The sequence below is a fragment of the Lissotriton vulgaris genome, chromosome 5, assembly GCF_964263255.1.
Source record: "Lissotriton vulgaris chromosome 5, aLisVul1.2, whole genome shotgun sequence".
Lineage (NCBI taxonomy): Eukaryota > Metazoa > Chordata > Amphibia > Caudata > Salamandridae > Lissotriton > Lissotriton vulgaris.
The window spans coordinates 629,143,062-629,168,753 of record NC_141693.1 but is presented as its reverse complement, the minus strand read 5'-3'; the positions used below and the strand labels follow the sequence as shown (position 1 = coordinate 629,168,753).

The 25,692-nt window shown below is 42.7% G+C and overlaps 1 long non-coding RNA gene across 1 annotated transcript in view; it reads right to left on the bottom strand.

The window, feature by feature from the left end:
* Nucleotides 1-3,767: 3,767 nt before the first annotated feature.
* Nucleotides 3,768-25,692, bottom strand: part of LOC147711351 (uncharacterized) — a 137,015-nt gene continuing 115,090 nt past the window's right edge. The window contains exon 3 of the long non-coding RNA XR_015295692.1: nt 3,768-3,904. This is a non-coding gene — a long non-coding RNA (uncharacterized LOC147711351). The remainder of the gene's footprint in view (nt 3,905-25,692) is intronic.

Below are 25,692 nucleotides of genomic sequence, written 5' to 3'. Positions count from 1 at the left end.
CATTGAAAACCATGATACTTCCAACAGAAGGCAAGCACACATAAGCCCTTGGAGGAACTTGGAAAAACAGGTTATAAAGCAATGTCCAGTCCTTTCACTGTCCACAGACAGAAGCAGCAACTGCAGGCCAACCCAGCAAAGCAACACACAGCAAAGGGGTAGTACTCCTCCTGACAGCTCTTCAGCTGTTCTTTTTGGCAGAGTCTCAGTTCCAGAAGTGTTCTAAAACTAGGTCTAATACGTATACCCCTCTATGCCTTTGAAATCAGTATACCACAAAGAAAGTTTCTCTTGCACACAAAAACCAATCATGTCCTCCCTGGACCAGTGACACCACAAGAGGTAGAGACAGCATTGTGAAAGGCAGAACCAGCCTAATTCAGGTGTTAGTGACAACACCTCCCACCACTCTAGCTCTGGAATACCCATCAGGATATGCAGGATCCACCTCAGCTCCCTTTTTGTGACTCTTTAGAGTGAATGCACCAACCAGCCCCTGCCGTTAAAAAATAGACATTGATTCCAGAGGCAGGCAGAGGCACATAATGGGTAGACACGAAAATGCCAACTTTCTAAAAAGGGCATTTTCAAACCCATAATTTAAAAACCACCTTCACTGAAATATGTATCTTTAAATTCTGAGTTCGGGGAGCCTAAACTTCAAATCTCTATCAGTGCTGTTTCGGTGCTGTGGTTCGTTCTGAGTCCTGATTGAGTGTTGTCAAGAAAAATGTGAAGTTTGATGTGGGCTGTAAGTTGCTCGCTGATGGCCTTCTCAATTATTTTGGCTAGACAGGGGAGCAGGGTGAGGGGTCAGAAGTGGCACAGTTGATTAGGGTAGCTGTGAATGAATGAATGAATGAATGAATGAAAGTGGGATTTGTATTGCGCGACTTAGCCCGGAGGCATCAAGGCGAATAGGATGGAAAACAGCTGAGTGAAATGTGAACACAGAAGAGGGGTTACAGGTAGGCTTCTGCGAAGAGCCAGGTTTTTAGACCTTTACGAAACATGTCTAGGGACGCCAGGCCCTTGAGTTCTGCAGGAAGCAAGTTCCAGAGTTTCGGGCCAGGGAAGAAAAAGCCTTCCCTCCACATCTGGCCCTGGCGGATCGAGGGACAGACAGAAGGTTTTTATTGGCTGAACACAGGGCCCTACCCGGGGAGTAGGAGGACACAAGAGACCTAATGTCTTCTGCACCAGATCCGTGAAGAGCACGGAAAGTAAGAACTAGAACCTTGAAGTTTATCCTGGCCTGCACAGAGAGCCAGTGAAGGTTCTTTCTAATCAAGGATCCTGAGGACAGCCTGGGAGCATCAACAACAAACCTTGCTGCTGCATTCTGGACAACTTGTAAACAGTGGACTAGTCTTTTGCTAATGCCCAAATATAGGGCGTTACAATAGTCCAGCCGAGGGGAGATGAGGAGGCTGTTGATTTCAGAAAGGTTCTATTCATTCAAAAAGTGGCAGACGGAATGAAGGTGTTGATGATGTGGGTCAGGGTGGTGATGATTGGTGATGTTCCCAGGTTGTAGATGTGGTGGGGACATGGGTCATTTAGGCTGCTGAGTGGATGGTCCATATGATTGCTGTTGTGTCATTTTTGGTGAGTGTTGTGCATTCTGTTGATTGGTCATCTTGTTAGGTGGTGGGTAGTTTAGCAATGATTTCTCTGGGGTTGGGTTGGTATACAAAGCTGCTGGGGATGTTTGCGATTTTCTGTGGAAGAAGTTTGATAGTTGTCACAGAGTTGTTTGGAGGCAGCAATGTTGTTGGCAGTGGATAGCGTTGAGGTAAAATCCTTAACAATTGAGAAAATCTCCATGCAGCTCTTGAAGCTTCCTTTGATGCCGTCCACTAGTGCTTTTTACTTGGTGTCCCCTGTTTGCTGGTGATAGCGTCCAAGTGCAGTCTTGTAGGTAGTTCTGTTGGTGGTGTTGGGGCTGACTCTCAATTTCCTTTCTAGCTGTTTATAGTCCGCATCCCAATGGTAGTTTGTTTAGCCTACCAAATCGAAGGCTGAGGTCTAATTTCTCTGCTTAGGTTACAGCTCATAGCAACATTGGTACACCACTGTTTGTTAGGGCATTTTAGAGAAATGGCGAAAGAATTGAGAGTTGTCGGAAAAAAGATAACCCAATGACAAAATTGATATCTCAGGAAATTGTATTTGATTTAGAGGCAACAGAATCAGAATTAGTGCATTATATCTGAAACTACTGTATGGAATTGTGGTTTAGGGTGTTGCCTTGTTGAAATATGTAGCGAGTGAGTTCCCTCCATTTCATCATCTTGGATTTAGCACTTTTTGACTCCCCGGTGTTGTACTTTTACTGTGAATGAGCTTCATTCACTGTAAATTCTGTGGAATTGGACTGAAACTGCCAGTGTCTGCTTTGGGAAAAAAGGCTGGTGCTTCCACACAGCTGGAGTAAGAGACTGTAGGCCTGTTACATCCAAATGTGAGCAAATTTGTGTATACAAATGTAGGGGTCTTAGGGTGTGAGACTACCATCTAGCTCAGTCCAGTATTTGCGTACAGGTAGCCTGTCTCAGAAAGAATTCTCTAGGGATTTTTGCTCACCTGGTGTAGGCTAGGGGTGTGTGGAACTCTCGGAGTTTCACTCTGTAGAATTCTGCAGAGTTGCAAGAAAACACCACCAGATTCCATGGAGTTCTGCAAATGGGCAGAATTAGGCACAATCACGCAGCTCGTGCAGATTTTTAGCGCCAGAAGGTCGTTTTGTGCTGAAAAATCTGCGCGAATGGCACTGCACAGCGTACCAGCGAGTCCTTCTTTTTGACTTTATTTTGCTGCCACTCGAGCAACCCAAAATCGTGCTAGGGGATGCCAAATCTTGCTTGCACTCAACAATGTACCCACAGGGAACCGCAGGTGGGAAAAAACGCCATTAACTCCGTTGGTGGACAGAGATTTATAGAACACACATAACGTATTTGGACATTTATATTGTCCATCTGTAATGATGACTGAAAAGTCTGTGTACTTTACACATTTACACATTGTGGTTAAAAACTGTGCCACAGCACAGTTTCACCCTAATTAGGATCAAAGAGGCTGGCCAGGTATCAACCTTAAGGTAAACATGTACCTAGAGGGCAGATCCACCACCAGAACTGCACTCCTTATGACACTTGAGGAATTGTCATATTTCTGCGGCTCAATTCATAATTAGAATCTCAGCCTTTATCCCTCCAACTAGGCAACGTTAATTATTTTACTAGCCAGAGGAGTATCAAAGGCCTTCATACTAAATAGAATAATTTGCTAGTGCTTTGCCCAGTACCTGAGTAAGGAAGGGATGTGGTAGGATATCTGCACAAGCTAATTAACTCTTCACACTGAACATGGCCTGGGAAAACCCAAAACCATGGAAAAGAAGAAGGAAGGCGAGGCCTCTGGAACCACACACAAGAGGGAATTCTCTATGAAATGGATGGGACTAGGCAGTTGTGTCATTTGGAGTCGGAGCTGAAGCTCTCATGAAAGGTCATTCAATTCACCACTTCAAGTCACCATGTTTAAATGTATGCCTTTCGCTGAATGTTGCTTTGACAAAAACAAGGACCCCTGCTATGGATCAATATCCTGGGACAGGGCAAACAATATATGTAGGGTAACAATCCCAGGCATACAACCAAGGTAATGACACACTAGAGTAAGGCAAACACACAACAAATTCAATATGAAAAAATACATTTTTAATATGGTAAAGACATATAGTAAAAATCAATACATTGATACAAATTGATAAAATAACATTGTACTAATACATATGTTGTCACAATAAAAAGTCGTTTTTAAGAAAAATAGATGGTTTCCTGTCAACGCGTTTCGACATACACACTATGCCTTCATCAGGACTTTTACCATCATATTTCTGTGAAGAAAGATTATAAAAAATGTTTTACTATTTAATTTACTAATGTTGTAACAGTGTAATTGAATCAGTTTACGTTTGCCAAAACATTCTATTGCCAACTATTTATCCAAATCCTGATGTACTGCTCAATAATCAAGAACCTGTATTCATATCAAGTACCTATGCATTAATTATTCTCTAAAGCAATTACAGGTAAAACACAAATGTCTTCAACCTATAGCCACACTTGATATAATGTAAACGATAGTTGGATTCTTTTCTTTTTCTTATTGACGTATAAGGTTAACATTTCTCACTTGCTTATAGTAGCTAGATACATTCATTGCTGCATGAGTCGTTGACATTTCATGATTCCATTTACGATTTTGTTCGCTGAATGTTGTACAGTAGGGTTGTGGCAGAGGTGGAATGAGGATTTTGCAGCCTAAGATTGGGCAGAGGTGCTTACCTAAAAGAACTTTCCACTCCCACTTAAAACCCCTGTGCAGAGGAGAGAATGCTGAGAGCTTACTGGACTCTGGACAAATTACTGTACAAAACCACATAGACAACTGTGCAATGCCTCTAATTATTTGTGAAAGTACACTGAGCATTGAATACAATCCGGCATCCCTCCCTCATGTCCATACTGCCAACATAATAAGAATATGTATGGGCGTTTTCTGAAAACTTTCAACCTTTGTGGCCAGAGAAGTTTCCAACAGTGACAGCGACCTCCAGTCCGTGTCCTGAGGAGAACCCAAAAACAATACAGGGTTTGAAACGCGTTGACTTTCCGCCTGAGATATAAAAAAGAAGGGGCAGATTTGGGGCAAAAGAATGTACTATAAATGCACAATCCATTCTGCTTATTCCCCCCGAACCGAACCCCATTGAGTAAAACTAAAAATCTCAGGCTGGTTTAGACAAACAGGCTGTCACAATAAAGTCCATGTCCGCTTGTCTGCATGTATATATTTGAAGGCCTGGTGCCTCACAATCAAATAATTAGAGGCATTTCACAGTTGTCTATGTGGTTTTGTACAGTAATTTGTTGCATATATTTTTCTGTATTTGTGTATTCTTTGAATGTACATATTTGTCAATGATTGTGTTTTTCTTGATGACATACGAAAAATGTTGAAAAAAGTTTTTATAAAGCACAAACAAATGTAATCAAATTGTTGTCCAACCTAGTAATTTGCAGACTAGGTGGGTTAGTGTGTGAAATCGAACCTGTCTGGCCATTTGTTTCTGTTTACCGGAAGTTAAATACAGACATTTTCACACATTGAAATGAATTAATAATGCATCATTGACAATGCCAATATTGACAGTGAAATGTTATTTGTGTTGATGAAGGCTATTGACAGTTGATACTACCCATAATTATTCCAATGTGTTGCATGTTTTGTGTTAGACATTTCTGCCTTTGACTTAAGTGGTGACACCCTGACAAAAGCCAATAAGCCTGCCTTTTGTTTTTGACACTTAATTATATTGAGTCAATGGCAATGATGTTTATTGTATGATTTATAGAAACTGTTACAATGCCTGTACGAATTCTCTAAACAGATGTAATACCTGAAAAAATGGATAAGAAAGCAATACCTGAGTAACACAAACACATAAAAGGGGTTGAAGTGCCTTAAGAAAAATTTCAAAACAGTGTTATCAGATAACATTTAATAGAGTAAAAAGAACTTGATATTAGCAGCAGACACAAGAGTGCTCAGCAGTTAGTAAAAATTGTGAGGTAGTAAGACCGTAGCAGTGAAAATCACAATAGTACAGATAGGACCATATTTATAAATTACCGAAAGCATGAAAAGATAATAATATCAGCAATATTGTAGTAAAATAAAAGACTTAGACGTAACAACACATATTAAAGTGCTTTACGATAGAGAAAATAACCGTAATATGCAAAGGTTACTGAAAGAGGCCCATAGCAGTGAGATTGGAAATGACACCAATGGCGTATGTAGTGGATGTTGAAATGCAAGGAAAGAAATGGTTTTGACAATGTTTAAATACTGTACATTATATTGAAAAGTGCTAAACAGAGTTCAGATAAAGTACGTAGTCTTACACAAGGTAAACACCAGAATCTGCATGCCACTCCAAGCTTTCTGCGGATAGGTTTTATTTTTTCCAGATTTAAGTTTGGTGCTCAGGGCCAGACTGGGAACCGAAACTGGCCCTGGCAAACTCCTCGGCCTGCCCCCTTGGAGAGAAGAAGGGGGTGCAGCCGGCTGCTTGGTAGGGCTGGTTTTGGCCAATTTTGTTATAGGGGCCTGATATTTCCAGCCCTCGGTAACAAAAACGACCCCAAGGAGCCCAAAACTGTGGATCACGCTGGCAGCCAACCGGGGAAATGCTCGATACCCATTACAGCTAGTCCAGCCCTGTGGGCGCTCTTGTCAAGGTCCATAAGGTGGTCATGTACCACTCTAATGTATTTACCAAATTTAGCCAGTTCAGTTTGTTCCATCGTTGTGAAAACAAAATTCATAGCCTCACTTCAGGTTCTTATGCTTTGGCTAAGGAAGACAACACAATAAACTGACATGGAGCAATGTCTTGCAGCAGCATATTAAGTGGTTAAAAGATTCAGGGACATATTAGCAAAACAGGCGATAAAATTATCCCCGTTTTAGCGGCAGAAAACTGCAGCTAAAACGACGATAATGGGCTTGATAATATGCTCTATGGAAATCCAATTGAAGCCCATGTTAGATGTCCTTCACATTTAACATGGGTTTCAATTGGAATTCCATAGAGCATATTATCAAGCCCATTATCGCCGTTTTAGCGGCAGTTTTCTGCTGCTAAAACAGCGATCATTTTATTGCCTGTCTTGATAATATGCCCCTCAGTTTTATAGCTACACAGCCTGTACTTCACAATTTTGGAAAGGGAGGGCCCAATTTGGGTTGAATTATATAAATTGAAGGTCCATCAACCATGCAGCCAATATTAGTTTAAGACAGGCGTTCCCAATTGAGCACTGAGGGTATTGTTGTGGCTTCAAACAGGGTGGGTAATTATTAGAGTACGAAACTGGCAGTGTTTCCAATATCGGTGTGTTCTTTAGTTTGTCCATGTCGATTGATTTTGAAAGTGCTTTTGTCTGCTTTTTCAGAGCAGTTTTAAATGCTGTGTACGAGAGCAACAATTTCTTGAGTGATTCAAGGTCAATTTGGAGGGTATCAGCTGACTCATTTAGATAAGTGGACCAAGGGCTACTCCTAATTTTAAATGTGTTCAGGAGAACGGATTTCAAGGTGTTAGGTGTGCCTGCAATATATCTATGTAGTCCACTGAAGATGGACTTTCTAATACAGTGTTAAGCTGGCAACGTCTTGTAGCAATGAGCGAGGCCTTTTATTTAAGGTGGCTTAGGTGAGCTTTTGTACCGCCGTTTGTGGAAAGGTACACACCCAAGTAATTGTACGATTTTGTCACAGTGATTTTTTGAGGGCCCATAGTCCAGCAATAGTTTTGTTAGTTGGTCGTCCTCCCGCATGTTATAATGTTTGTTTTTGGCCCATTTGATTTGCCTTGCTCTACTTATGGCGGGCATTTCGGACTATCTGAATCCAGATTTTTGCATAGTCCAGTAGGATGAGGTCATCAGCATATTGCAGAATAGTGATTTTAACACCTCTGATTTTTGGCGGGGTTAGATTAGCATATTTTAGGGCTGCTGACATGTCTACAGTGTACAGATTAAATGGCAGGGGAGCAAGGACACAGTCTTGCTTTAATCCATAGTCATGGGGATTTTCTTCCTTGCCTCCGTTTGGGACAGCTTAACTCTTACTCATGTTGAGTAGTACAAAGATATTATTGCATTAAGCAGATTATCCTGGATGCCCCCGGCCTCAAGTGATACCACGAGAACGCTAATAATCCTGCATTTTGTTTGTTACATTTCATTATATTGTGTCTTGTATAGATGTGGGGATTGTGATTATAGGATTTATGGCTTGCAAGGGATGTGAGCTGCTCTGATTGTGCCACCAAAAGTATTGCCAGGTACTTAATAGTATGTATTTGTAAATGAATGTGTGTTATTCAGTATTGTATGGGCTATTAAGTACTTTTCCTTTTTGAAAGAGAAGAATCACTGACTGCACAATGATTTATTGGGGTTGTTTGTTATGTACCAGCAAGCTAGAGGTACCAGCCCGCCCTACCTTACCCCCGAGTAGGCCTTGCCGAAATCTACAGTTGGTTACCCGTAAAGTGGAAGATTGAAGATGTATTGCTTATGAAGGACTCCCATTCATTCCAACTAATACCCCACTTTCTTACATAATGAAAAAATGCAACTTAAGACAGGTTCAGCAGTTGCTGAAATACCTGAGCTTTACTTGGAAAGGTGTAGCACTAGGAAGGACATTCAGTAGGCATTTATAAAAAGCAATTAAGGAGCATTGAAAGTTGCTCACGCTATGAAGATATGCAACCAGCATGGCAAGAGAGAATCTAGACCTAGTCATGGTTCCTATGGTAGAATGCTATGAAAAATCCATTTGCTGCAAAGGATGCCTGTTCCCTGCCATGTGGAAACATATTCTGATGGAGTGCATTCAACAGGCATGGGAACTGAGTTTAACAAGCATCGGTATTAATTGGAATCAGTGATGATGTGTCAAGGACTGGCCAGAAAAATTGTGCACATTGTTGCTGTGGGTGTTCTGACGCAGCACCTATTGATTTTGAAGCTGCTCCCTATTTACAAGGGTGGCGTAAATAGGAGACAGCACCAAAATTAAGACCAGAGGAAACCTGGTCTTAACATGGCAAAATGAGGAGAAATGCTTTTTTCTCCTCATTTTTGCAGTTTGTCTGTGTACTGCATTGTGCAGTACACATAGGAACAGCAAAACACCATGAATGAATTTTCATTTGCGGGAAGGTGTGCCTTCCTGCACATAAACAATCATTACAAAAATGATGATTTGCAACTTCCCTTTGTGCTGCAATAGAATTCAAAAATCGCTAATTTGCAGAGGGGGAACTAATTCCCCTTGAATACTGGGGGTCCCTGGGGTCCAACTAGCCTACCAGGAACATCCAGTATGTGCCAGGGGGCTCCGTTGCTGAGAGGTGTAAAAAGGGACTTGACCTCATTACACCTCTCTGCAACGCAGCCCCCTGGCGTGTTTGCATAGGGGGAACTAATTCCCCTTGCATACTGGGGTCCCTGGGGACCAACTAGCCCACCAAGAACCTCCAGTATGCGCCAGGGAGCTGCGTTGCAGAGGGGTGTAATGAGGCCATGCCCCTTTTGATACCTCTCTCCAGTAAGCGCCACGAAGCTGCGTTGCAGAGTGTTGTGAAAAGGTGCGTGGTCTCGTTTCACCTCTCTCCCTGGCGCATACTGGAGGTTCATGGTGGGCTAGTTGGCCCCCAGGGACCCCCAATATGCAAGGGTAATTAGTTCCCCCTCTGTAAATGGGCCAGGGGGCTGCATTGCAGAGAGGTGTAAAAAGGGGCGGGCCTCATTACACCTCTCTGCAACGCAGCCCCTTGGCGCATACTGGAGGTCCCTGGTGGGCTAGTTGGCCCCCAGGGACCAACAGTATGCAAGGGGAATTAGCTCCCCCTCTGCAAACGCACCAGGGGGCTGCCTTGCAGAGAGGTGTAAAAATGGGGCGGGCCTCATTTCATCTCTCTGCAATGCAGCCCCCTGGCGCATACTGGAGGTTTCTGGTGGGCTAGTTGGCCCCCAGGGAACCCCAGTATGCAAGGGGAATTAGTTCCCCCCCCTGAAACCGTGCCAGGGGGCTGCGTTGCAGAGAGGTGTAATAAGGTCATGCCCCTTTTTACACCTCTCTGAAACGGAGCCCCCTGGCACATACTGGAGGTTCCTGGTGGGCTAGTTGGCCCCCAGGGACCCCCAGTATGCAAGGGGAATTAGTTCCCCCTCTGAAAACACGCCAGGGGGCTGCGTTGCAGAGAGGTGTAATGAGGCCATGCCCCTTTTTACACCTCTCTGCAGCGCAGCCCTCTGGCGCATACTGGAGGTTTCTGGTGGGCTAGTTGGTGCCCAGGGACCACAAGTATGCAAGGGGACTTAATCCCCCAACTTAGAACATGCTACAGGGCACGTTTGCACAGTGGTGGAGGTAGGGGGCGGGGCTTGAGGTGATATGTGTGCAAACAAGTCCTGTGGCGCGTTTTACGTTGGGGAATGAATTCCTCTTAAATCCAGAGGTCCCCTAGGGGTCAACTATTGCAACAGGTACCTCCAGTAAGCGCCACCGAGCTGCGATGCAGAGTGTTGTAAAAAGGCGGCATGCCCTCTGAACACCTCTCTGCAACGCAGCTCCCTGGAGCATACTGGAGGTACCTGGTGGGCTAGTTGGCTCACAGGGGACATCAGGATTGAAGAGCAATTATTTCCCCAATCTAAAATGCGCCACAGGGCGTGTTTGCACACATGTCACCTCAGGCCCCACAACCTTCCTTCACTATTGAGCACAATATTCCTCTAAAATCAGCTGTACTACGAATTCCCATTTACTCACCTGTTATCAGGAGAGACATCAGTGCTGCATCTTTTAGCCCACTACTGATCCCGAAAAGTAATTCTAACCATACTTACAGTAACTTGAATGTCCTTCCATAGGCTAACATTGACTGGTTTCACTTGGAAATTCTTCTAAGTGTGGAATTTTGGAACTTTAAAAAATTCCTCTAAAATCAGCCGAACTACGAATTCCGATTTATTCACCTGTTATCAGGAGATACCTCAGTGCTGTATCTTTAAGCTCACTACTGATCCTGAAAAGTAATTCTAATCGTAGTTACAGTAACTTGAATTTCCTTCCATAGGCTAACATTGACTGGTTTCACTTGGAAATTCTTCTAAGTGTGGAGTTTTGGAATTTAAAAAAATTCCTTTAAAATCAGTGGAACTACAAATTCCAATTTACTCACCTGTTTTCAGGAGAGACCTCAGTGCTGCATCTTTCAGCTCACTACTCTCCCTGAAAAGTAATTTTAACCGTACTTACCAGTAACTTGAATTTCCTTCCATAGGATATCATTGCCCGCTATATAAAATATATATATATAAATTAAAAAATATATAAAATAAAATACAAATATTACAATTTCAATATTTTTTTAAAAAAAAAATTCAATTTATATTGAAAATATGTAATGTAATTTAAAAAATAAAATATCTAAAAATAAATACTTTAAAACAATGTAGTAAATCAGTATAAAAAAATAACAATTAATACATTTAAAAATTATCATTTACAAAACCTTTGAAATTCACTGAAAAAACATAGGTTTCAGCCTTGTTATAGTTAGGAATTAGCATTTAAAAAACCTTAGAAATTCACTAAAAAAAACATAGGTTTCACACATGTTATAGTTAGCTGGACATTGCACTCATACAAAACCATTGAAATTCCCCCGTGTAATAGTTAGTTCAGCTAACTATAACTCGCGCACCCGCAATGCACTGCTGATGACGTCACATACTACATCACTCATGACATGGTCAGTGACATCACTCATGATATCACTGATGGCATCTCAAATTACATCACTGATGACATCACTGATGACATCATCCTTGTGAAAGAGTGGCACACCACCTCTTACCCTAATATAACCTTTGATACACACATTGAAAAATAGAAACTAAAATGTTCAAAACAGTGGAGATATCAATACTAGTTAGAACAACCTATTCAGTAATTGCAAAATCTACATACACATCCACTCATTCACCAATAGTCCTATATAGTCACTCATACATGTACTCACTCTTCATATGTACTCATACACCTATACATCCTGTTACACACCTACACTCATACATAGAGTTACTCACACACATACTCACACATGCAAATAAACTTCCAAACATCCATTTGCTTGCATATATAGCTATACACACACCACTACACTTATTTGTACAGAAATGTACACATACTTACTCTCTTAAACAATCACTTACAGAAACACATACTTAGTTTTACAGGAACTCTTCCAATCTCTCACTCTCATATATACCCACTTATATACACCAATACTCACATATAGTAGTTTAAAACATATGTACTTAGTCATAAAGACACTATTGAGACAGTCATTCACTCACTAACACACCCATACCCACACTCATTCACCCATACAGTCCTGCACACATGCTGTCTTCAAAACACATACAAACAGTGAGTCACTCATTCATGCATCTATGCGCTAACTAATATCCCTCACCAAACCATACAGACACTCATATTGATACTAAAAAATAACTAATAACCCATATACACAATCATGTAACTACTCACCAACGCATGCAGCCACTTATACACAAAGTGAGACAGTGATATAAATATTTAAACATTACTCGCTAACACATTTATTCACTATGATACACTTAATAAGTCAGTTATACAATCAATTTTACACAAAAAAACATCCATTTAGACACTTATTTACCCATTTATTCTTCCATCGACATTTAGATATACATATATAAAAAATATTTATTTTTCAGAAAGACACACATTCACTGGATGATGTCATCAGTGATATCATCAGTGATGTAATTTGAGATGTCATGGGTGATGTCATGGGTTATGTCACTGACCATGTCATGAGTTATGTAATATGTGACGTCATCAGCAGTGGATTGCGGGCACGAGAGTTATAGTTAGCTGCACTAACTATAACAGGGGAATTTCAATGGTTTTGTATGAGTGAAATGTCCAGCTAACTGTGTGAAACCTATTTTTTTTCAGTGAATTTCTAAGGTTTTTTAAATGCTAATTCCTAACAATAACGTGGCTGATACCTATGGTTTTTTCAGTGAATATATATTTATATATATATATATATAGATATATATCTATATATACTCCACAACGCTCTCCTGCGCATACACCGCTGCCTGCCTTGAGAGTCGCATCGTCCCTCGGACCTCACAGGAGCAGGTCCGTAATAAATACTCCACGTTACCCTTGTTGCTACAAAAAGATAACGACAACGCCTTGTGTAGCTGGCTGAAAATTAGCTTATTTTGGCCTGACTCTACGCGTTTCAGCTGTCCTTGCAGCCTTGCTCACCGATATTTACAAAAGTCAGAAACAGCCATTTTAAACTCATTTTAGTGGGTGTCACATGTTAACTACAGAACAATCAAAAGTGAAGACAGACTTGTAGTTTTTCAATATTGTTACATTGTCCATGCAATTCATTGTTTGTAAATAAAGTTGTAATGACAAACTCAGAACTCATTGTCTTCAAATGATTTAATGGTGAACAAACTAGAATTAAAGTCGCAAAATAACCACATTTTTTCATATGTTTACCGTCAATGTGCAATGCACGCTGTCGTGAATTTAACTCTTCAGTCTCGATAGTTCTGTGCACGTTTGTCTTGTCAAATTCAACCTTTTAAGCCCTAGTCAGGCCGAAATAAACACATTTTCAGCCAGCTACACAAGGCGTTGTTGTTATATTTTTGCAGCATTAAGGGTAATGTGGAGTATATGTAGGGAAGGCTATTTTGATACTATTCATAGTCTTCTTTCTGTTTCCTTGATGAGGAGCTTGGATAATACAATGTGGGAGGCAGTGATGTTAAGTCCGCCTTTTGTGTTTACTATTTAAATCCAATAGTGGTAATGTGACCTTACCATGTGACCAAGACTGTGGAGACAGTCCAAACGCGTAACGGCGGACGGGTTCAGCAACATGTATAAATAAAGCACCTTGTTGTTTGGCACCAAAATTGAGTTCAACTCTTCGTTCTTTGAAAACCAATTGAAGTACTAATTGGCGGCACGGGTTGCCCCAAGACGAGTATTGTTTCATATATATATATATATATTCACTGAAAAAAACATAGGTTTCAGGCCTTATATAGTTAGGAATTAACATATAAAAAATCATTGAAATTGCTCCTATATAGTTAGTTGGACTAACTATATTTGGCGCACCCACAATCCACTGCTGATGATGTCACATATTACATCATTCATGACCTGGTCAATGACATCACTGATGACATCACTGATGACATCTCAAAGGACATCACTGATGACATCTCATTTGACATCACTGATGACATCACTGATGACATCATCCAGTGACTGTGTTTTTCTGTAAAGTTTAAGTATGTTTTACATATTGAAGAATGAGTGGATGTATAAGTGTCTGGATGAAGGATTTAGTAGGTGCGTGACTGACTGTATGAGTAAGTGATTAAATGTGTCTCACTGAATGCATAGGTTAGTGACTAAAGTGTGAATGTGTGCATCAGTATGTCTGTTGTAGTGTAAGCTGCTGCATGTGTTGATCAGTAGCTATATGAGTGGCTACATGGGTTATTGATTGGTTGCCCAAGTATCTGTATGGAGACTGAGTGTGTGTGTGGCTGGCTGGGAGGTGTGTGACTCTGTGCAGATCAATGCGTACTTGTATCAGTGATTGTATAGGAGAGTAAGTATGTGTTAGTATATGTTTGAATAAGTAAGGTGTTGTGTGTATAACTATATAGATGAGGAAATTGAAGTGTGATTCATTCTTTACATGACTGAGTAGGTGTGTGAGTAACTCCATGGATGAATGGCAGTGTGTGAGTGTCTGCATAGGTGTATGAGTGCATATGATAGTGTTGCATTGATGAGTGACTGTATGTATGAGTGATTGTATGGGTGAATGAGTGGATGTGTGAGTAGACCTAGGAATCAGTGAGTGCCTATGTAGTAACTGGTATTGGTGTGTCAATGGTTTCAAGAATGGTAGTCTGTATTTAACACTGGGTGTATCAAAGGTTATATTAGAGTGTGAGGAGGTGCATTGTATTTTCACATGAATGATGTAATCAGTGATGTCATCAGTGATGTCAAATGTGATGTCATCAGTGATGTAATTTGAGATGGCATCAGTGATGTCATCAGTGATGTCACTGACCATGTCATAAATGATGTAATATGTGACATCATCAGCAGTGGATTGCGGGTGCGCCAAATATAGTTAGTCCAGCTAACTATATAGGAGCAATTTCAATGGTTTTTTATATGTTAATTCCTAACTATATAAGGCCTGAAACCTATGGTTTTTTCAGTGAATTTTCAAGGTTTTTTAAATGCTAATTCCTAACTATATAAGGCCTAAAACCTATGGTTTTTTCAGTGAATTTCAAAGGTTTTTTAAATGCTAATTCCTAACTATATAAGGCCTGAAACCTATGTTTTTTTCAGTGAATTTGCAAGGTTTTTAAAATGCTAATTCTATTAGCGGATAACGTTTAAATATGTTAATATCCTTGTGGGACCACCTGAGCAGCCCTAGGGATCCAATTTTTGGACCAGAGCAAGATGCTCTCTGATTGCGCCGTATTTCTTGCCTTCTGCCCCCCTGATTGTGCCAGAGGTGCGGAGCGGGCCATCTTCTTTGAGAAATATGCGGAGATTCATCAACCAGCGCCAAAGTTATTCCCAATTGAATGTTGCGGATTTCCTATGGAAACAAGGTCCTAACTATATATACCTACTGGCGACCGCCAGTAGGTAATATATATATATATATATATATTCCATATATAGTTAGTTGCACTAACTATATATCGCGCACCCGCAATCCACTGCTGATGATGTCACATATTACATCATTCATGACATGGTCAGTGACATCACTGATGACATCACTGATGACATCTCAAATGACATCACTGATGACATCACTGATGACATCTCAAATGACATCACTGATGACATCATCTAGTGTCTGTGTGTTTTTGTAAAGTTTAAATATGTTTTACATATTGAAGAATGAGTGGATGTATGGAAGACTGAGTGTGTGTGTGGCTGGCTGGGAGGTGTGTGACTCTGTGCATATCAATGTGTACTTGTATCAGTGATTGTATAAGAGAGTAAGTATGTGTTAGTATATGTGTGAAAAGTATGGTGTTCTGTGTTTAACTGTATAGATGAGGAAATCGAAGTGTGATTGATTCTTCACAGGACTGACTAGGTGTATGAGTGCATATGATAGTGTTGTAATAATGAGTGACTGTATGTATGAGTGATTGTATGGGTGAATGAGTGAATGTGTGTGTAGACGTAGGAATCAGTGAGTGCGTATGTAGTAACTGGTATTGGTGTGTCATGATGTCATCAGTGATGTCATTTGAGATGTCATCAGTGATGTCATTTGAGATGTCATCAGTGATGTCATCAGTGATGTCACTGAAGTATGGTGTTCTGTGTTTAACTGTATAGATGAGGAAATGGAAGTGTGATTGATTCTTTACAGGACTGACTAGGTGTGTGAGTAACTCCATGGATGAGTGGCAGTGTGTGAGTGTCTGCATAGGTGTATGAGTGCATATGATAGTGTAATAATGAGTGACTGTATGTATGAGTGATTGTATGGGTGAATGAGTGAATGTGTGTGTAGACGTAGGAATCAGTGAGTGCGTATGTAGTAACTGGTATTGGTGTGTCATGATGTCATCACTGATGTCATTTGAGATGTCATCAGTGATGTCATCAGTGATGTCACTGACCATGTCATGAATGATGTAATATGTGACATCATCAGCAGTGGATTGCGGGTGCGCGATATATAGTTAGTGCAACTAACTATATATGGAATTTCATTGGTTTTTTGTCAATAAAATGTCCAGCTAACTATATATGGTCTCTAACCTATGGTTTTTTCAGTGAATTTTCAAGGTTTTGTAAATGCAAATTCCTAACTATATATGGTCTATAACCTATGGTTTTTTCAGTGAATTTCATTGGTTTTTTAAAAGCTAATATCTATAGCTGTAAAATATATTCTTTATTACGTGACGTATCACGTAGCCACGTGAGACGCCTCATGATGCGTCGCATAACCGTGACGTATCGGTTCTGCAGCGCAAACAAAACCCGTAACGTAAGCGTGCCGGAGCACGCTTACAGATATATATATTTTTTTTAACCTTAATTAGACAAAATCCACACGTGCACATATCTTGAGGCCTTGCAAAGGCACATCAAACAAACAGTCCCTACAATTTTGCCAAGTTTGCTGGAAATCTATTCCCTTAATTTTTTTTTTACTGTTTCTCTTGGTTTTCCCCTTGTTACGCTTACCGGGACGCTACCCGGTACGCGAACCGGACGCTCCAAAAACACAAGATGGCGGACTCCCGTTACGCTGCCGGTTAGCTGCCCGGTTCGCGTACCGGGAAGCGCCTCTACTGCGAAAAATCGCGGGGGACTTTAATATCCCCCTCATAAATCCTAGGGGGTCAGGAGGGGTTTACCTTGCCCCCTTTCCTTCATTTCCCCCTTCTTTTTTCACCACATCTTGTCTCTCGAACCTACCGAGAGACAAGATGGCGGCCGCTCCGGACTGTTTACAATGTTGACAGCTACGCTGCCGGTTAGCTGCCCGGTGAGCTGCCCGGTTCGCGTACCGGGACGCGCCTCTACGGCGTAAAATCGCAACATTTTTTGCCCCGCGGGGCACTTTAATATCCCCCTCATCAATCCTAGGGGGTCAGGAGTGGTCTACCTTGCCCCCTTTCCTTCATTTCCCCCTTCGTTTTTCACCACATCTTGTCTCTCGATCGTACCGAGAGACAAGATGGCGGCCGCTCCGGTTTGTTTAGAATGTTGACAGACACCGGAGAGCCAATCAGATTCGCTTCGCGAAGTTCCGTTACGCGTCAGGTACGCGAACCGGGGCGCTAACCGGAGCGCTGTCACAGATATATATATTTTTTTAAACGTTAATTTCTCAAAATCCACTGGAGCACATATATTGAGACATAGCAAAGGCACGTCGGGCAAACCATATCTACAATTTTGCCAAGTTTCATGTAAATCTATTCAGCCGTTCGAGCTAAAAGTGAGTCCAACCGCCCTATGGAAAAATGAATGGGAAAAACGCGTTTTGGGACCCCCCTTTGTTCTCGGCCCCCCCTTGACGAAACCCCACCAAATTTTCAGGGGCTGCTCAGAAAAAAATGTGCCATTTTCCTGAAAATTTCAGCCAATTCCGTCCACAAACGCCAAAGTTATTAGACATAGAATTTTCAGAAATCCCATAGAGAAAAAATCCTAACTATATATACCCACTGGCTATCGCCAGTAGGTAATATACATATATAAACATATGTAATCTGCATATCTATATAAATATAAATGCATGCATACATATACATATATGCATACATATGCATGTTATTTACATGAAAGTTTTAAAAACACTAATAAAAGCAAAGCTAAAAAGCCACCTCATTACAAACAGAATGGCTTTAACTTAAACGAGGGCGAGATCTATTGCATTTTCAATGCAGGTTTACTTTGGTTCTATCAAGAAGGCATTCAGATGTGTCACACATTTGCCATAAAATCTGAATGTTAGCACTCTAGTTGCTCATTAGATCACTGTAGTAAAGCTAGTGCTCACCAGGGAAGTCTGCTGCTAATCATGGTTTGCAGCCATTTTCCCGCATTTTTTATCCCGCAGACTTTCAGTCCGCATACCATTATCCCGCAAGGTCATTGAGCTCGCATACCATTATCCCGCATTTTTTCAAAACGCATGTGCATTTATCGCGCATGCCTTTACAAAGAATTACGTTTTAAAGGCATGTATGGTAAATGCATTTGCGTTGTGAAAACCACGATGACGAGAGAGGTAAGTGGGTTTGTGTTAATTTTTTCGTGGGTTAGTGATTGTGTAGTGTAGTGTAGTGTTGTGTAGTGTAGTGTTGTGTTAGTGTAGTGTAGAGTTGTGGTGGTTGTTTAGTGTAGGGTCATGCTGAGGGTAGTGTTTTAGGGTTTAGGGTTGTGTTGTAGTGTTTGCGTAGTGTAGGGTCATGCTGGGGGTAGTGTTTTAGGGTTCAGGGTAGTGTTGTAGTGTTTGCGTAGTGTAGGGTCATGCTGGGGGTAGTGTTTTAGGGTTTAGGGTTGTGTTGTAGTGTTTGCGTAGTGTAGGGTCATGCTGGGGCTAGTGTTTTAGGGTTTAGGGTAGTGTTGTAGTGTTTGCGTAGTGTAGGGTCATGCTGGGCGTAGTGTTTTAGGGTTTTGGATAGTGTTGTAGTGTTTGCGTAGTGTAGGGTCATGCTGGGGGTAGTGTTTTAGGGTTTTGGGTAGTGTTGTAGTGTTTGCGTAGTGTAGGGTCATGCTGGGGGTAGTGTTTTAGGGTTTTGGGTAGTGTTGTAGTGTTTGCGTAGTGTAGGGTCATGCTGGGGTGTAGTGTTTTAGGGTTTTGGGTAGTGTTGTAGTGTTTGCGTAGTGTAGGGTCATGCTGGGGTGTAGTGTTTTAGGGTTTGGGGTAGTGTTGTAGTGTTTGCGTAGTGTAGGGTCATGCTGGGGGTAGTGTTTTAGGGTTTTGGGTAGTGTTGTAGTGTTTGCGTAGTGTAGGGTCATGCTGGGGGTAGTGTTTTAGGGTTTGGGGTAGTGTTGTAGTGTTTGCGTAGTGTAGGGTCATGCTGGGGGGTAGTGTTTTAGGGTTTTGGGTAGTGTTGTAGTGTTTGCGTAGTGTTGGGTCATGCTGGGGGTAGTGTTTTAGGGTTTTGGGTAGTGTTGTAGTGTTTGCGTAGTGTAGGGTCATGCTGAGGGTAGTGTTTTAGGGTTTAGGGTAGTGTTGTAGTGTTTGCGTAGTGTAGGGTCATGCTGGGGGTAGTGTTTTAGGGTTTAGGGTAGTGTTGTAGTGTTTGCGTAGTGTAGGGTCATGCTGGGGGTAGTGTTTTAGGGTTTAGGGTAGTGTTGTAGTGTTTGCGTAGTGTAGGGTCATGCTGGGGTGTAGTGTTTTAGGGTTTTGGGTAGTGTTGTAGTGTTTGCGCAGTGTAGGGTCATGCTGGGGGTAGTGTTTTAGGGTTTAGGGTAGTGTTGTAGTGTTTGCGTAGTGTAGGGTCATGCTGGGGTGTAGTGTTTTAGGGTTTTGGGTAGTGTTGTAGTGTTTGCGTAGTGTAGGGTCATGCTGGGGGTAGTGTTTTAGGGTTTAGGGTAGTGTTGTAGTGTTTGCGTAGTGTAGGGTCATGCTGGGGGTAGTGTTTTAGGGTTTAGGGTAGTGTTGTAGTGTTTGCGTAGTGTAGGGTCATGCTGGGGTGTAGTGTTGTAGGGTTTTGGGTAGTGTTGTAGTGTTTGCGTAGTGTAGGGTCATGCTGGGGGTAGTGTTTTAGGATTTAGGTTAGTGTTGTAGTGTTTGCGTAGTGTAGGGTCATGCTGGGGGTAGTGTTTTAGGGTTTAGGGTTGTGTTGTAGTGTTTGCGTAGTGTAGGGTCATGCTGGGGGTAGTGTTTTAGGGTTTAGGGTTGTGTTGTAGTGTTTGTGTAGTGTAGGGTCATGCTGGGGGTAGTGTTTTAGGGTTTAGGGTAGTGTTGTAGTGTTTGCGTAGTGTAGCGTCATGCTGGGGTGTAGTGTTTTAGGGTTTTGGGTAGTGTTGTAGTGTTTGCGTAGTGTAGGGTCATGCTGGGGGTAGTGTTTTAGGGTTTAGGGTAGTGTTGTAGTGTTTGTGTAGTGTAGGGTCATGCTGGGGGTAGTGTTTTAGGGTTTAGGGTAGTGTTGTACTGTTTGTGTAGTGTAGGGTCATGCTGGGGGTAGTGTTTTAGGGTTTAGGGTAGTTTAGTTGTTTAGTGTATGCTAAAGGCATATTCGTTCTAAAAGTTTTCGTTATTTTAATTTGCGGCCTAATAGTACATGCGGGATTTTTTTTGCGGACTGATGGTATGCGGGATTTCGTCATATATTCGCTAATCATACTTTCTATGGCAAAATGAACCCCCTCATTTTGTTCCTTTTTAAATTAAATGTTTTAAGAGTTACCACTTTATTCCAATCAAGATGGCTTCAGGTGTGCCATACCTTTGTAATAAGTAGGACTGTTAGCACTCTAGTTGTTCTTTAGAACACTCTGGGACAATCTGTCATTGGGCTATAGTTGGGCTACATCTGGCTGATATTTGGGCTACATTTGGTTTTTTGTCTCTGGTGGCCATCTTTGGGCTACATTGGGCTACATTGGGCTACATTTGGGCTCCAACATATATATAGCCCAATGTAGCCCAATTTATATTTTTTAAAGTTAATTTTCGTAAAAACCACTGGAGCCTATATCTTGAGACATAGCAAAGGCACATCGGGCTACCAGTCCCTACAATTTTGCCAAGTTTGGTGTAAATCCATTCAGCCGTTCAGGCTAAAAGTGAGGCCAACCGCCCTATGGAAAATTGCATGGGAAAAACACGTTTTGGGACCCCCCTTTTTTCTCGGCCCCCCCTTGACGAAAACCCCCCAAATTTTCAGGGGCTGCTCAGAAACAAAATGTTCCATTTTCCTGAAAAGTTCAGCCAATTCTGTCCTCATAAGCCAAAGTTATTCGACATAGAATTTTCAAAAATCCCATAGGAAAAAAATCCTAACTATATATACCTACTGGCTATCGCCAGTAGGTAATATATACATATATATATATATATATATATATATATATATATATATATATATATGTATATATATATATATATATATATATATGTATATATGTATATATGTATATATATATATATATATATATATATATATATATATATATATATATATATATATATATATATGTATATTACCTACTGGCTATCGCCAGTAGGTATATATAGTTAGGATTAATTCCCTATGGGATTTTTGAAAATTCTATGTCTAATAACTTTGGCGTTTGTGGATGGAATCGGCTGAAATTTTCAGGAAAATGGCACATTTTGTTTCTGAGCAGCCCCTGAAAATTTGGTGGGGTTTCGTCAAGGGGGGGCTGAGAAAAAAGGGGGGTCCCAAAACGCGTTTTTAACATTGAGTTTTCCATAGGGCGGTTGGACTCACTTTTAGCTCGAACGGCTGAATGGATTTGCACGAAACTTGGCAAAATTGTAGGGACTGTTAGCCCGATGTGCCTTTGCTAGGTCTCAATATATGTGCTTCAGTGGATTTTGAGAAATTAACGTTTAAATCAAGATATATATCTGTATATATCCGGTCCGCTTACTTTTCGCGTTTCGGAACTTTGCACGCAGAAAGCTGATTGGCTCTCCGGTGTCTGTCAACATTCTAAGCAGTCCGGAGCGGCTGCAATCTTGTCTCTCGGTAGGATCGAGAGAGAAGAAGAGGTGAAAAACGAAGGGGGAATTTAATGAAAGGGGGCAAGGTATCCCCCTCTTGACCCCCTAGGAATGTTGTTGGGGTTATTAAAGGGTCCCGTGGGGAAAAGAAAAAAAAAAAGATTTTTCACGGTAGAAGCGCTTCACGGGCCGCGAACTGGGCCGCAAACTGGTAGCGAAACGGGAATTCGCCATTTTGTGCTTCGTTAATTAAATTACTAGGTATAAGGGGGTGCGGGAGACGTATCCTAATCCCCTATGTTTCCTGAGGGTGGCTGAGGAGGCTGATATATGTTGATACATCTCTTCCAGCGGCTGTGCTTGAGCTTTTTTTTTTTTTGCTGCGTGACAGTCCGGAGCGGCCGCCATCTTGTCTCTCGGTAGGATCGAGAGAGAAGAAGAGGTGAAAAACGAAGGGGGAATTTAATGAAAGGGGGCAAGGTATCCCCCTCTTGACCCCCTAGGAATGTTGTTGGGGTTATTAAAGGGTCCCGTGGGGAAAAGAAAAAAAAAATGATTTTTCACGGTAGAAGCGCTTCACGGGCCGCGAACTGGGCCGCAAACTGGTAGCGAAACGGGAATTCGCCATTTTGTGCTTCGTTAATTAAATTACTAGGTATAAGGGGGTGCGGGAGACGTATCCTAATCCCCTATGTTTCCTGAGGGTGGCTGAGGAGGCTGATATATGTTGATACATCTCTTCCAGCGGCTGCGCCATCTTGCCTTTTTTCCAATGCCACAATTTTGTCGTGCACGGCAGCCATTTTAGATGCCAGGCTGGTCCCAGGCTATCACCTACCCCTGCGGATGTAGTTTATGGCCCCAGCTGTAGAGAATTCAGACATGCCAACCCTCCTGATTCAGGCGTGAGACTACTGATTTCAGTGCTAGTCTCCCGCCTCCCGATTTCTGCAAGCAAAAACCCGGGGGCATATTACGAACAACTAGCGATAATTTTTGTCTCTAACTTGTTTAGAGACAAAAATTATCGCCGCACATCGGCGATTTTTATCGCAGATAAACCTTGCTATTATCGCAGAAAAGTCAGCGATATTCATGTATTATCGAGCAAATGCTCTTAGCCATGTTATCCACCTCCCATTGGATAACATGGCTAAGAACTGCTCAGGGCAGGTGTTAGATTTTGGAGATATTCGCGCTTAGCGCGAATATCTCCAAAAGTTGGTAATAGGAGATAGCGATGTTAGGGACTGTTTCCAGTCGCTAACATCTTGGCACGCCACTTTGCATGTCATTAGTGATAAGTATCACTGACATGCAAAGCGGGGCCCAAGATGGTCGCTATCTCCTTTTAGCTGTCACTAACTGGTGTTAGCGACAGCTTGGTAATAGGGAGATAATTTTATCTCCGCTTTCATGGCTTTTAAAGCCAAAAAAGCGGAGATAAACCCCCTTGATAATATGCCCCACGATTCCTTGGGGGTTTCAGCTGACAGGGCTTGGTATTGTGTTACATGGTAATTTTTCCAGGAAACGTCAGAGGGTCGATGCAGGGGTTCTAGAAGAGGTGATAAACCATTTAAGCCTCATGAACAAGCGCATGGTCTTTTAAAGATTTGTGAAGTACTCGGGGCGGCGGTGTGTGTGTGCCCTCTTTCAGGAGCGGGCGGGGGGGCACTGCCAGCAACTTGCCAGGTCAGGTAGTGTTCAACACGTGCATCACCCTTTCTCTGCCTGCTATTGCGCTCCATGCTTCGGAAAGGTAAGAAAAAGAACGTGCATTTGAGTTTGAAATGTCCGATCCTGCAGCAGCACACTTCCAAAGCCCACACATGACAATAACCCGATTCAAGGCCCCATTCACCCGTTTTTAAAAAAATAGATAACACTCCAACAAAGTAAGATTATAAAACTTTATTAACTTTTAACTATAATGAACGGAACAAAAACTAAAAACATTTAAACATTTTTCAACCCAAAAAGCAACAATGGTTAGAAGCTGTCTTTTGTGCGAATAGTCCCAAGGCAGCACAACGTGCAGAGTTCTGGACGGCACCCAGGTGATGTCGCCTGGGTGCCGCACTGGTTTTGGGATCCTACAATGCAGCACAGAAAAACAGCGTGGGGCGTCCCGGGTGGTGCGGGGGGAGGCCTCGTCAGTAGCGGTCTGTTGTGCGAATAGTCCCAAGGCAGCAGAACGCGTTGAGATGTTGATGGCACTGTGTCCAGTGTCCCATGGCTGACACAACATGTACGACAGGCACCCAGGTGATGTCCAGTAAACTGCCGCACTGGTTTTGGTATCCTACAATGCTGCTCCGAAAATTGGCGTGCGGCGGCCCGGGGGGGGGGGGGGGGGGCGTGGGGGAGGCGGCGTGAACGGGCCTCCCCAGGTGGCGTCCATCCAGCTGAGTTGCGCCCGCTCTTGCGGCTACAGCGTCTCGCTCACCATGTTGTTGAGTTGCTCCCACTCTTGCAGTGCAGCGATAGGCGGCTGCCACATGACTCTTAAAATGGCGGACGGCTCCTCGGTTTTGGGCCTGGTCCACTGAAATGGCCCTGGGACACCTTGGAACTCGGACGCTTGCCTGCTAGGGCTTGGGCTCCATTCTCGAAAAGCGTCTCCTCAGCCGTGAAGATTCTACAAAAGTCTTGGGGGCCCCCGACTCCCGCAGGCTTCCGGTGGGGAGCGGCTGCCATGATTGCTGGCGGAATGACCACGACGGAGCCACGAGATGGTGGTGCTCTCATGCTGACGCCAGCTTCAGTCTGAATGATCCAGAAACAAGGTGGGGCTTTCATCGTTTGGGAAAAAAAAATGTTCTAAACCAATGAAAAGTGTTATTTTTAGGTCATATGACCAAGCCTTCCATCTTTAGGAAACCAAAAGTAAAATGAACCAATGAAAACTTTTATAAACAAGTCACATGACCTGTTATGCGGCATAGGGCTACAAAAAGCGTAGAAAATCCGTTGGCACGTGAGGCGGCGTCAGTAGCGGACCGATGTGCGAATAGGCCGAAGGCAGCACAACGCGCCGAGATCTGAATGGCACCGAGGTGGTGTCCAGCAAATTGCCGCACTGGTGTGGCCATCCTACAATGCTGCGCCGAAAGACGGCGTGTCCAGCTGAGTTGCGGTCACTGTTGCGGTACAGTGACTCGAACGCGCCGAGATCCGGATGGCACCGAGGTGGTGTCCAGCAAATTGCCGCACTGGTGTGGCCATCCTACAATGCTGCGCCGAAAGACGGCGTGTCCAGCTGAGTTGCGGTCACTGTTGCGGTACAGTGACTCGAACGCGCCGAGATCCGGATGGCACCGAGGTGGTGTCCAGCAAATTGCCGCACTGGTGTGGCCATCCTACAATGCTGCGCCGAAAGACGGCGTGTCCAGCTGAGTTGCGGTCACTCTTGCGGTACAGTGAGTCGAACGCGCCGAGATCTGGATGGCCCCGATGTTGTGTCCAGCAAGTTGCCGCACTGGTGTGGCCATCCTACAATGCTGCGCCGAAAGTCGGCGTGGGTTGCCCCGTTGGCTTATGAGGTGATGTCAGTAGTGGACCGATGTGTGCATAGGTCGGAACCAGCACAAGGCGCCAAGATCCGAATGGCAAGTCCTGGATGTTGAGTGCCTCAGTTGAGAGTTCTGAGCAGTGCTTGTAAGACTGTCTGAAGCTTATTTGCACCTGCTGCAGCTTCACTATTGCCC